The sequence below is a fragment of the Carcharhinus amblyrhynchos genome, chromosome 4 (assembly GCF_965287045.1).
Source record: "Carcharhinus amblyrhynchos chromosome 4, sCarAmb.v2.hapA, whole genome shotgun sequence".
NCBI classification, from domain to species: domain Eukaryota; kingdom Metazoa; phylum Chordata; class Chondrichthyes; order Carcharhiniformes; family Carcharhinidae; genus Carcharhinus; species Carcharhinus amblyrhynchos.
The window spans coordinates 11,918,059-11,932,131 of record NC_137327.1 but is presented as its reverse complement, the minus strand read 5'-3'; positions in this window follow the sequence as shown (position 1 = coordinate 11,932,131).

Below are 14,073 nucleotides of genomic sequence, written 5' to 3'. Positions count from 1 at the left end.
CATGACAGTTGGGATGAAGGAGGGACAAGTGTAATGACTTGTACAATTTCCAGTTAAGATTCAATGACTTTATTAGTAATGAGTTCTTTGAACGTGTAACAAACTGACTCGCCCTGATGTGTGACGGATGTAAAGTATCTTGCATGCAGCAAGTGAAGAGCAGTGCTAACCACCGTGCCGATCAGATAATCTATTTTAAACTCTTTTAAACTTAATTTAGCAGTCACAAGGAAGACTTACATTAAAGCTGCAATTACTGTGTAATTCCCCTAGTCGCCACACTCTGGCGCTGTTCTGGTCAATGCACCTAACCAGCACGTCTTTCAGATTGTGGGAGGAAACTGGAACACCCAGAGGAAACCCACGCAGACACGGGGAGAATGTGCAGACTCCACACAGACAGTGACCCAAGCCGGGGATTGTACTCAAATCCCTTGGTGCTGTGAGGCGGTGGTACTAACCGTTGTGCCACCGTGCCGCCCCTTTGCAGCAGGTTTCTCATTCATCCCGCGGACTTGCTCTATCAGATGTGGTTCATTTGGGGGCACTCTGGATCAGAGGGTTGTATTTTCAAGGTCCCACTCTAAAGGCACAACCTTATGGGCTGACACCCCAGTGCACCGCTGAGGGAGTGCTGTACTGTCTACAGTGCCACTTCTGGGTGAGACATTAAAAGTAGACCTTGGCTGCTCACTGAAATGAACATGCAAGACCCCATGGCACTATGTTGAAGAAGAACGGGGCATCTATCCCCGGTTCCTGGCCAATACCTATCCCCCAGTCAGCATCATAAAAACAGATTATCTGGTCGGCACAGGGGTTAGCACCGCTGCCTCACAGTACCAAAGGTTTGCGTTTGATTCCGGCCTTGAATAACTGTGTGGATTTGCGTGTTCTCCCTGTGTCTGCTTGGGTTTCGCGGTTTCCTCCCACAGTCCAAAGATATGTGGGTTACATGGGTTGGCCATGCTAAATTGCCCCTTAGTGTCCCAAGGTTTGTAGGTTAGGGGGATCAGCAGGGTAAATACATAGGATTACAGGGATAGGGCCTGGGTGGGATGATCTGTCAGAGAGCTGGTGCAGACTCAATGGGCCAAATGGCCTCCTTCTGCACTGTAGGTATTCTATGATTCCATGGTCATTATTAACTTGCTGTCCATGCCCCTCATAATCTCACAGACTTCTATCAGGCCCCCACTCAATCTCCATCGTTCCAGTGAGAATAAATCAAGCTTACCCAATTTCTCCTCATAGTTAATGTCCTCTGTACCAGGCAACATCCTGGTAAATCTTTTCTGTACCCTCTCCAAAGCCTCCACATCCTTCTGGTAGTGTGGCAACCAGAATTGAACACCCTATTCCAAGTGCGGCCTGACTAAGGTTCGATAAAGCTGCAACGTGACTTGCCAATTTTTAAACTGAATGCCCTGGCCGATGAAGGCAAGCATGCCGTATGCCTTTTTGACTACCTTCTCCACCTGCATTGCTACTTTCAGTGACCTGTGTACCTGTACACCCAGATCCCTTTGCCTATCAATACCCTTAAGGGTTCTGCCATTTACAGTATATTTCCCATCTGTATTAGACCTCCCAAAATGCATTACCTCACATTTGTCCAGATTAAACGCCATCTGCCATCTCTTTGTCCAAGTCTCCAACCGTTTTATATCCTGCTGTATACTCTGCCGGTCCTCATCACTATCTGCAATTCCACCAACCTTTGTGTTGTCCGCAAACTCACTAATCAAACCAATTACATCTTTCTCCAAATCATTTATATATATTACAAACAGCAAAGGTCCCAGCACTGATCCCTGAGGGACGCCACTAGTCACAGCCCTCCATTCAGAAACACAAGCTTCCACTGCTACCCTCTATCTTCTGGAGACCATTCCCGTATCCACCATGCCAGCTCACCTCTGATCCCATGCGACTTCACCTTCTGCACCAGTCTGCCATGAGGGACCTTGTCAAATGCCTTACCGAAGTCCATGTAGACAACATCCGCTGCCCTACCCTCATCAATCATCTTCCTCACTTCCTTGAAAAACTCAATCAAATTAGTGAGACACAACCTCCCCTTCACAACACCATGTTGCCTCTCATTAGTACATCCACTTATTTCCAAGTGGGAGTAAATCCTCTCTCGAAGAATCCTCTCCAATAATTTCCTTACCACTGACCTAAGGCTCACCGGCCTGTAATTACCTGGATTATTCTTACCACTCTTCTTAAACAAAGGAACAACCTCTGGGACCTCCCCTGTAGCCAGTGAGGATACAAAGATTTCCCTCCCCAGCCCCAGCAATTTCCTCCTTTGCCCCTCTCAGTATTCTGGGGTATAATCCCATCAGGCCTTCGGGACTTGTCTAACTTAATGTTTCTCAAAACCCCCAGTACTTCCTCCTTTTTGATCTCAACATGACACAAGCTATCTCCATATCCTTTCCCAGACTCATCATTCACCAAGTCCTTCTCTTTGGTGAATACTGACGCAAAGTACTCATTTAATACCTTACCCACTTCCTCTGGCGCCACACATAGATTCCTTCCCCTGTCTTGGATGGCCCAACCCTCTCCCTGGCTACCCTCCTAATCAGAAAGGTTCAGATTAAACAGTGTTTCTGTAATGTGTATTGTTAGAGGGGGTGTGGAAGGGTTGGGGGTGTGGGGATGGTAGAAGGGGGTGCTTCCTTACTGTCTATATTATGAAGACTGGCACTCCCGTGTAGAAACTGATGGAGTGCTGCACTATTGGAGGTGCCACCTTTTAGATGAGACATTAAACCGAGACCCCTGTCCACCCCTCAGCTGGACATGAAAGGTCTGATGATGGAGAGCAAAGAGAGAGTTACCCAGTGTCAAGGTAAATACTCAGTCTTCAATCAATACCGTGAAGAAGAACAAAGAACAAAGAACAAAAACAGCCCGGGAAACAGGCCCTTCGGCCCAACGAGCCCGCGCCGCCATTTTAACATTACCAGTCCCCCCCTCCACCCATGACCCTTATCTATGCTTATGGCATTCCACATTGAGGGAAACTAATTTATGGACAATTTATTACCTCCAATCAGCCTAAATAGCACATCTTTGGGGTGTGGGAGGAAACTGGAGCACCCGGAGAAAACCCACGCAAGCACGGGGAGAATGCGCAAACTCCCACAGACATCGGCCCAAATCCATGTGTCTGCACAGCAAACAGTGATAGCCACTGAGCTGTCGTGTTGCCCAGCATCTGGTCCAGTTTAAGCGTACACTAATGACATGAAGCACTAGGCTACTCTCAAACATCCAAGAGCAGCCCCAGTACGCCCCATCGCGTGTATGCCCCTCGTTGGACAACAAGGCGGACCGACTTAAAACCTGTGAACTAAAAGAGAAAAACATTAGTATCATTCCACATCCTTTTACATTGCCAGGGACGTCCCAATGCTAATGAACCTTAATTAAAACAATCTCCTATATCCTCCCATCTTCAACCCACTCATGTGCCTGTCTAAGTTACTCTTAAACAACTCCAGCGTGCCTGCCTCCACCTTGCAAATTATCTGATCGTTATCACATTTCTGTTTGTGGGAGCTTGCTGTGGGCAAATTAGCTGCCCCGTTTCTTACATTATAATTGTGATGGCACTTCAAAAATACTTCAGAAGTGTTTTAGTGTGTCCTGAGACTGAGAAAGGCATTGTATATACACAAAACTTTCCTTTTGTTCTCCATCAGACTGCTTTCCACCTTCCAGACTAATGGGTCTTCCCCTCATGCTACAAATAGCAACACAGATACGAAACCCGGAATAGAAAAAACACTAACTCAATCCTGTGTATAAAGTGTTAGTGTAATAATAGACAACCTGGCCATTTAGGCAGTGCATTCATTCAATGAGATCTCCTAGTTTTCTGAATAAGAAAGACTCAAAATCATCATCTAAATTTCAAAGAGCTTCATGATATCTACACGCCAAACCATTCCAATAACTTATTGCACCCTTAATGTTCTGAACACGTTCAAGCACTTCTAGAGGCGTTACAAAACCAATGTAACGCTAAGCCACATAAGGAAATACTAGGGAAAGGTGACTAAAGGCTGAGTCAATGAGGTAGGCTTCAGGGGGATTAGTATTGGGTGATACACCAAGATGTAAAGAGGTTAGCAAGTGAATTCCAGAAGCTTAGGGTCAACGTAGGTGAAGCCAACAGTGGAAAGGTGAAAATCAGGGTTTGGCACGAGACCAGAATTGAAGCAGCACTGAGATATCCATTGGAAACATGAATAAAGGACTGAGATTGTGGGAGTCTGGTTGTGGGAGTCGATGTTGGGGGAAGCGATGCCAGTGATATAATCGTTAGATTATTAATCCAGGAAATCAGCTAATATTCTGGGGACCCTGGTTCGAATCCCACCACGGCAGATGGTGGAATTGAATTCAACAAAAAATACCTGGGATTAAGAGTCTGCTGATAACCATGAAACCATTGTCGATTGCCAGGAAAAGCCCATCTGGTCCACTAATGCCCTTTAGGGAAGGAAAGCTGCCATCCTTACCTCGTCTGGCATACATGTGACTCCAGAGCCACAGCAATGTGGTTGACTCTCAACTGCCCTCGGGCAACTAGGGATGGGCAATAAATTCTGGCCAACCAGTGACATCCATGTCCCACGAATGAATTATACATGCAGGCATTGCTTGAGGTTGGTATTGCTGACTTGGCAAGTTGTAGAGTTAAAATCAACGTTTGAATTCAATATTCTGGGCTTAGTTCCATTACTCCAGGATATGTTGGCAAGATTGTCAGCCTATCAGTGTTTGAAGGCAATGCTTTATTTATTCTATGTGGGAGCGTGTTAAAATCTCTAAGATGGTAGTCTTGCAGATGTAAAAATAGGATCTAAGATTATTCCTTTATTGTTGGCAAGGATGTTTTCTTTTATATTTGGAAAATTGGGACAAAATTAAACAAATAATTTGGCAATCTAATTTGTGTATTGCTAGCTTTTATTACAAACACAGTCCAGGCTGAGTGGAGCTCTACGGTACATCGCTGTTAAGGCAGCGATAGAAAAAATAATATCCTTAGAAGGAATAACATCATCGGCAACACCCAGGCACCATTAAAAACACTAACGCCCTTTCCTTCAGCATGTGTGAAAAATGGAAATGAGGTGTGAAATGAAGGGACAGAAAACGCTTTGCATCAAAGCTGCAAGAGTTTGTTTTTTGGAGCACTCCCCCCAGAATTTGATGATCTGTCCTATTCTACTTTCCTGGTGTTATCCTTTTGGAGAGCATTCAAGGATTGTTTAATTTTATCTTGCGGCAGAATCACAGGAACAACATTGAAATTGCATTTTTCTAAAATGTAAAGGTGTCACTGTCACTCTAGTAACGTGACTCAAGTCATTCTGCTCAGTTCATATTCCCCAAAATCCATTTCACCTTGACTGGCAACATGACAATGCTGTTACATCAGCACTATAGAGGCAGCAAGGCATTTAAAAAAGAGTTAGTTATCTGATGGTTAGAGAGGGTGGCACAGTGGTTAGCACTTCTGCCTCACAACGCCAGGGGCCTGGGTTCGATTCCAGCCTGTCTGTGTGGAGTTTGCATGTTCTACCCGTGTCTGCGTGGGTTTCCTCCGGGTGCTTCAGTTTCCACCCACTGTCCAACGACGTGTAGGTAAGGTGGATTGGCCATGCTAAAATTGCCCCTTAGGGGCAGGAGGATTTGCAGGGTGATTACAGGGGGTTATGGGGATAGGGCCTGGGTGGGATTGTTGTCAGTGCAGGCTCAATGGGCTGAATGGCATCCTTCTGCACTGTAGGGATTCTATGGTTCATCTATGATTCTATGCAAAGGAAACATTACAGACACAGTTTGCATTTACAGGTCTCGCAAACAAAGTGGAACTTTGATTGGGTTTGTTGAGATATGAAAACACTGAGAGTGACGTTTGCGTAAATATTCCTATGTTTGACTCTCTCAGTTTGTATGATACTGTCAGGTATCAAATGTGTAACCTGTCATTTGTTGGATTTTAAATATATTTTTGCAAGATGGAAATATTAATTATCTTACAGTTAGGGATCCTCTCGGAAGAAGTGATCACAGTGTGATTGAATTTAAAATACAGATAGAGTGTGAAAAGGTAAAATCCAACGTGTCTTGTGCTTAAACAAAGGAGATTATAAAGGAATGAGGGAGGTGTTGGCTAAAATAGACTGGGGGCAAAAACTTTATGGTGCGACAATTGAGGAGCAGTGGAGAACTTTCAAAGTGATCTTTCATAGTAATCAGCAAAAGTATATACCAGTGATAAGGAAGGACTGTAGAAAAAGAGATAATCAGCCATGGATATCTGAAGAAATAAAGGAGGGTATCAAATTGAAAGAAAAGGCATACAAAGTGATAAAGATTACTGGGAATCTAGAGGATTGGGAAATCTTTAAAAGTCAACAGAAACGACAAAAAAGCTATAAAGAAAAGTAAGATGGATTATGAGAGTAAACTAGCTCCAAATATAAAAACAGATAGCAAAAGTTTCCACAAATATATAAAACAAAAAAATAAACACTAAAGTAAACATTGGTCCTTTAGAGGACGAGCAGGGAGAGATAGTGACTGGAAATGAGAAAATGGCTGAGGCATTGAACAGGTATTTTGTGTTGGTCTTCACAGTGGAAGACACAAATAAGATGTCAAAAATTGATGAGAAGAAGGCCACGAGAACCTGGAAACTATCATTATCACGAAAGAGGTAGTGTTGGGCAAGTTAATGGGGCTAAAGGTAGACAAGGCTCCTAGTCCTGATGGAATGCATCCCAGGGTACTAAAAGAGATGGTGGGGGAAATAGCAAATGCACCAGTGATAATTTACCAAAATTCGCTGGATTCTGGGATGTTTCCCACAGATTGGAAAACAGCAAATAAACACTGGTTAAAAAAGGAGGTAGACAAAAGGCAGGTAACTATAGGCTGGTTAGCTTAACTTCTGTAGTAGGGAAAATGCTTGAATCTATCATCAAATAGCGAGACATCTGTATATAAATTGTCCCAATGGTAAGACTCAGCATGGGTTCATAAAAGGCAGGTCATGTTTGAATAATTTGGTGGAATTCTTTGAGAACATTACATGTGCAGTGGACAGTGGGGAACCTGTGGATGTGGTGTATCTGGATTTTCAGAAGGCATTTGACAAGGTGCCATACCAAAGACCGCCACATAAGATAAAGGTGCACGGTGTAACAGGTAATGTATTAGCATGGATAGAGGATTGGTTAACTAACAGAAAGCAAAGAGTGGGGGTAAGTGAGTGTTTTTCTGGTTGGTGATCAGTGACTAGTGGTGTGCCTCAGGGATCAGTGTTGGGCCCGCAATTGTTTATGATTTACATAGATGATTTGGAGTTGGGGGCCAAGTGTAGTGTGTCAAAGTTCCCAAATGACACTGAGATGAGTGGCAGAGGAAAGTGTGCTGATGACGCTGAAAGTCTGCAAAGGGATATAGTCTAAGTAACTGGGTGAGGGTCTGGAGATGGAGTACAATGTTGTTAAATGTGAAGTCATCCATTTTGGTTGGAATAACAGCAAAATGGACTATTATCTAAATGGTAAAAAATTGCAGCATGCTGCTGTGCAGAGGCACCTGGGTGTCCTTGTGCAAGAATCACAAGGAATTAATTTGCAGGTGCAGCAGGTAATAAAGAAGGCAAATTGAATTTTGTCCTTCATTGTTAGAGGGATGGAGTTTAAAAGCGAGGTTATATTGCAGCTGTATAGGGTGCTGGTGAGGCCACACCTGGAGTACTGTGTACAGTTTTGGTCTCCTTACTTGAGAAAGGATATACTGGCACTGCGGGGGCGGAGGAGGGGGGGGTGCAGAGGAGATTCAATAGGTTGATTCTGGCGTTGAGAGGGTTGGCTTTTGAGGAGAGACTTAGTAGACTGGGGCTATACTCATTGGAATTCAGAAGAATGAGGGGAGATCTTATAGAAATATATAAAATTATAAAGGGAATAGATAAGATAGAATCAGGGAAGTCGTTTCCACTGGCGGGTGAAACTAGAACTAGGGGGCATGGCCTCAAAATAAGGGGGAGCCGATTTAGGACTGAGTTGAGGAGGAACTTCTTCACACAAAGGGTTGTGAATCTGTGGAATTCCCTGCCCAGTGAAGCAGTTGAAGCTACCTCATTGGATGCTTTTAAAGCAAGGATAGATACATTTTTGAACAGCAAAGGAATTAAGGGTTATGGTGAGCGGGCGGGTAAATGGAGCTGAGTCCACGAAAAGATCAGCCATGATCTTATTGAATGGTGGAGCAGGCTCGAGGGGCCAGATGGACTACTCCTGCTTCTAGTTCTCATGTTCTTGTGTTCTTATACATTGAGTATGGTGTGTATAAATTTCTACCCCCAGTTAATTTTGGTTTTGTCGTGTTGTTTTGAATTTAGCAATTCTGGAATGTCATTTCTACTCATTAGATTTGCCACTCTCACACTGAGTGCACATTCGCAACTTAATCAGCTCAATGTGGAGAACAGTCTCATTAATCTTTTGGGGGTGTTGATTGAAGGATGGGTATTGGCCAGAACATCAGGATAAACTCCCCTGTTCCTCAAAATAGTATGTCAAGATCTTTCTCATTTACCTGAGGGTAAGTGGCTTAAACTTAAGCCCCATCTGAAAGATGGTGGGGGGCGAATATACCAAAAAAATTGTCAGTGCTGAATGAGTGTGAAAACAGGAGAGATTCAGATCCATTTCATTGACGCAAGAAAAGAATCAAGGGTGGGATTGTCCAAAAAAATTCAAATTTGAGAAAAAACTGGAGTAAAACCCATCGGTTTGTTCAGTCTGAGTTTCAAAACAAAATCTCCCGCATTCTGTGCGATGTAGAGTGCACTAGAGGGATTCACGTGAAAAATCAGCAGCTGGGGTCTATTCCTGCTGGAGAGGCCACTAACGTGCCACTACCCCTGCGCCGATTTGTTAGAACCAAGATTGGCGCATGTGCAGTAGCCCCACGCTGCTGGCCTCCCGTTAACTAGCCAGCCCCCACTAACCCCACATTGCTGCCCCTCCAATCCCCTAATGGCTCAATAAAAGCAGCGCAGTGGGCTGGGAGAATCACCCGCCAAATCTTATGATACTTAGAAAAAAAGAGGCAAAATGCGATTCTCGCCAGTAGGGGGATAGGGCAAAATCTATTCATGCTAGGAAGCTGGGCTGCTGACTGCTGGAGGGTGCAATTGCACATGCACCCTTATCTCCTAAGAGTTAAGAGTGTTAAGAGTACACAGTGCACTGGGAGATTGTTACCCCTCCACTCCACCGCATAGAGTGGAAGACAGTGGAAGTCTGGTGGCACAGTGGTTAGCACTGCTGCCTCATAGATTCGGGGACCCAGGTTCGATTCCTGGCTTGGGTCACTGTGTGGGGTCTGCACATTCTCCCCATGTCTGTGTGGATTTCCTTTGGGTGCTCTGGTTTCCTCCCACAGTCTGAAAGATGTGCTGGTTTGGTGGATTGACCCAAATAGGCTCCAAACTTGGGGAATTTCACAGTAACTTCATTGCAGTGTTAATGTAAGTCTTACTTATGACTAATAAATAAACTTTGCTTTTACTTTATTTTTTAATAGCAGCAAAGCGGTGAATGAAGGTCAGTTAGAGGGCTTGTTTCCACTGGAGTTTAGGAGAGAGAGGGGTGAATGGATCGAAGTACACAAGGTCCTAAATGGCCTTGACAAGGTGGATGTGGAAAGAATGTCTCCTCTTGTGGCAGAGTTTAGAATTAGGGGGCAGTGTTTCAAAATTAGGAGTCACCCTCACAGGACAGAGATGAGGAGAATGTTTTTCTTTCAGAGGGATGTGTGATCTTGGAACTCTCTGCCTCACAAGGAGGTGGAAGTGGGGGTCACTGAATATTTTTAAGACGGAGATAGACACATTCTTGTTAGGCAAGGGAAACAAAGGGTAGATGGAAATGTGGAACTCAAAACACAAATAGGTCAGCCATAGAATTCTACAGTGCAGATGGAGGCCATTCGGCCCATCGAGTCTGCACCAACCACTGTCCCACCCAGGCCCTATCCCCATAACCCCATGCATTTATCCTAGCTAGTCCCCCGATAATAAGGGACAATTCAGCAGGGCCAATCCACCTAACCCACACATCTTTGGACTTATTGAATAGTGGAGCAGGCTCGAGAGGCCAGGAGTGAGTTGCTCGCTCAGCTGCAATAGAACGTGTCATTGGAGGCACGTCAGAATACTGGGGTAAAGAAAACTATCACTATCGTCTACCAAAAGAATGAATAAGCTAATTTTATAAACCGCACAGCTGCCATCTTGAAGACAATCAGTTTTCCATAAAAGTACACATTGCAAAGAACCAATCAGAATTCTTTAACAATACTGTAATTCTTTTCCCCTGATATTAAACCCCAGATGAGTTGAACTCAATGCAGAGAAAAACAAACCAACGCTCAAGTGCTTCTGGCTTCAATTTCACCAACCCTTGATGGAAATGCTTAGAGTTCTTTGTCTGTTCTGGAGCTCAGCTTTCAATCCTTAGTTTCTCAACGATTGCCACCCTCCATCTCCAGAACACCGCCTATCCCTCCCGCTGTGAGGTCCAGGAACCCTCATGCACAGCTAAATCCAATTGAGGAATGGTTTGTCTAATACTGTCCCCATTCGACCCAACACAAAGCAGTTCAATGCAGTCCAGACTCTCTCCCGGCTGGAAACTATTAACTTTTTCCTTCTTGGGCTCCACGGTCTCTGTGCCTCCAGAAAAAAAGACAATTTCAAAATATTTATCTTGAAACCTCCCAGTGGAATTGCCCCACCCTACTTGAGGAACTTTGATCAAGCACGTGATCAACATTCACTCCCTCAGTTCCCCTGTAAACGACTGGTATATCCCTGCGTTCACTCCTAATCATTACAGACCGATCCAGGATTCTCATCAAGAATCCTTCCTCCTTGCTACCCGGCTTCACAAGACTCCATCTCTTTGACAATCCCTTTTGGTCTTTTCAATCTCCAACTGAATGCCCTCACTCGCTATCTGGTGCCCATTTCTACCTTTTTAAATACTCAGTGATGTCATCCAAAGTGAGGTCGGTTCTTTAAATAGAAGTTGTTGTTTTCATTTGCAAATCCCAATGGGTGTTTCGTTCCATGACAACAGCATGGTTCCATTCTGCAGTGCGTAGAACACTCAGTCACCTGCAGTCACACACATTACCTGTACTCCGCTGTTGAAACTCCCAAGATCATTTAAACACGCAAAACAGACAAATGGTCTACTCTTGATAATCCAAAGTTCTGATTTCCACAACTCAGTTTTATTTCATTCAAATCGATAAAAATAGTATGGCAGTGTCAGAAAAAAGTGCAAAAAAATTACAAGCTATTCACGGCACGATGGCAGAGTGGTTAGCACTGCTGCCTCACAGTGTTAGGGACCCGGGTTTGATTCCCAGCCTGGGTCACTGTCTGTGCGGAGTTTGCACATTCTCTATGTGGGTTTCCTCTGGGTGCTCCAGTTTCCTCCCTCAGTCCAGAAAACTGAGGGAGGAAAGGCGCATTGGCTGCGATAAATTCTCCCTCAGTGTACCCGAACAGGCGCTGGAGTATGACGACCAGGGGGATTTTCACAGTATCTTCATTGCAGTGTTAATGTAAGCCTACTTGTGACAATTGTAAATCAACTTTAGGGCATCACAGTGGCACAGTGGTTAGCACCGCTGCTTCACAGCGCCAGGGACCCGGGTTCAATTCTAACCTCGGGTCACTGTCTGAGTGGTTTGCACATTCTCCCCGTGTCTGCGTGGGTTTCCTCCAGATGCTCTGGTTTCCTCCCAGTCAAAGATGTGCGGGTTAGGTTGGTTGGCCATGCTAAATTGTCCCTAGTGTCAGGGGGATTAGCAGAGTAAATATGGGGGGTTCCGGGAATAGGGGCTGGGTGGGATTGTGGTCAGTGCAGACTCAATGGGCTGAATGGCCTCCTTCTGCACTGTAGGGATTCAAATGAACCAACTTTTAACTAACAGAGGCATATTGCAGGGTAATTAGCCTACATAACTCCTGGCCATCTTCCATTTTTACCAATTGCAAATTTAAAAAGGTGATGCAACTAACTCATGATTGAGTTGTGTGTGGTTAAATAGCTAATGGTATAACCTTACTGAGGCACTGAAGAATTGTATACACATGATACATAAACAGCTGGCCACATGTCAAAGTCTCAACTATAACTATGTAATACCTCGGAGTCAGAAGGTTTGTCGGTTCAAGTTACACTCCAGTGACATGATCTGGGCTACGATAATGAGGAAATGCCACACCGAGGCAATGATGTACTGTCAGGGGTGATGTCCTACATTAAACTATCCGGCCTCTCACGAGGTCCCACGGCATTAAAGTTTATTTATTAGTGTCACAAGTAGGCGTACATTCACATCGCAGTGAAGTTACTGTGAAAATCCCCTAGTCGCCACCACTTCCTCCGTCTGGAAAAAGATACAGAAATCTGAGGTCACATACCAACTGACTCAAGTGCAGCTTCTTTCCTGCTGCTGTTAGACTTTTGAATGGACCTAACTCGCATTAAGTTGATCTTTCTCTATACCCTAGCTGTAACACTACATTCTGCACCCTCTCCTTTCCTTCTCTAATAATGGCATGCTTTGTCTGTACAATAATTTTCACTGTATACTGATACAATAAATCAAATTAAATCAAAATCACTGCTTCACTATTCTTACATGCATTGGGATATAGTGAAAAGTATTGCTTTTTGTGAGTTATATCGACTAATTAATTGAGTACACCGGGGAGATGAATGGATAGGCAGAATATAGTGTTGCAGTTACTGACAGGGTGAAGAGTAAGATCAGCTTAATATGTGATAGGACCGTTCAAAAGTCTGACAGCAGCAGGGAAGAAGCTGTTCTTGAGTCAGTTGGTACACGCCCTCAGACTTTCATATCTTTTTCCCGAACAAAGAACGTAGAAGAGAGAATGTTTGGGGTGTGTTGTTCACTCAGCACCATTGAAAGATGATCTGACTGTTATCACATTGCTTTGTGAGAGCTGGCTATATGCAAATTGGCTGCCTTGTTTCTCTGGCTTTGAAGTGCTCTGGGATAAAGAACAAAGAAAATTACAGTACAGGAACAGGCCCTCCAAAGTTGCACTGATCAAGCTGCCCATCTGAGCTAAAACCTCCTACCCTTCTGGGGGCCGTATCCTTCTATTCCCATCCTATTCACGTGTATGTCAAGATGCCCCTTAAAAGTCACTATCATATCTGCTTCCACCAACCCCCCCTGTCCTGGCAGCAGGTTCCAAGCACCCACCACCCTCTGTGTAAAAAAGTTGCCTCCTTTAAACCTTGCCCCTCCCATCTTAAACCTGTGCCCCCGGTAATTGATTCTTCCATCTTGGGAAAAAGTTTCTGACTATCCACTCTGTCCATGCCCCTCATAATCCTGTAGACTTCTATCAGGTCACCCCTCAATCTCTGTCATTCCAGCATGTAAAAAAACAAAATTTCTCCAACTCTCCTGATAGATAATGCCTTCCATACTGGGGAACATCCTGGTAAATCTTTTCTGTACCCTCTCCAAAGCCTCCATATCCTTCTGATAGTGCGGCGACCAGAATTGAACCCTATATTCCAAGTGTGGCCTAACACAAGTTCTATAAAGCTGCACCATGCCTTGCCAATTTTTAAACTCAGTGCCCCGGCTGGTGAAGGCAAGTACGCCGTACGCATTCTTGACTACCTTCTCCACCTGTGTTGCCACTTTCAGTGACCTGTGTACCGGTCCACCCAGATCTCTCTGCCTATTAATACTCTTTAAGAGTTCTCCCATCTGTATTAGATCTTCCAACGTGCATTACCTCGCATTTGTCCAGATTAAACATAAGAACATAAGAAATAGGAGCAGGAGTAGGCCATCTAGCCCTTCGAGCCTGCCCCACCATTCAATAAGATCATGGCTGATCTGTCGTGGCTCAGTTCCACATTCCCGCCCTCTCCCCATAACCCTTAATCCCCT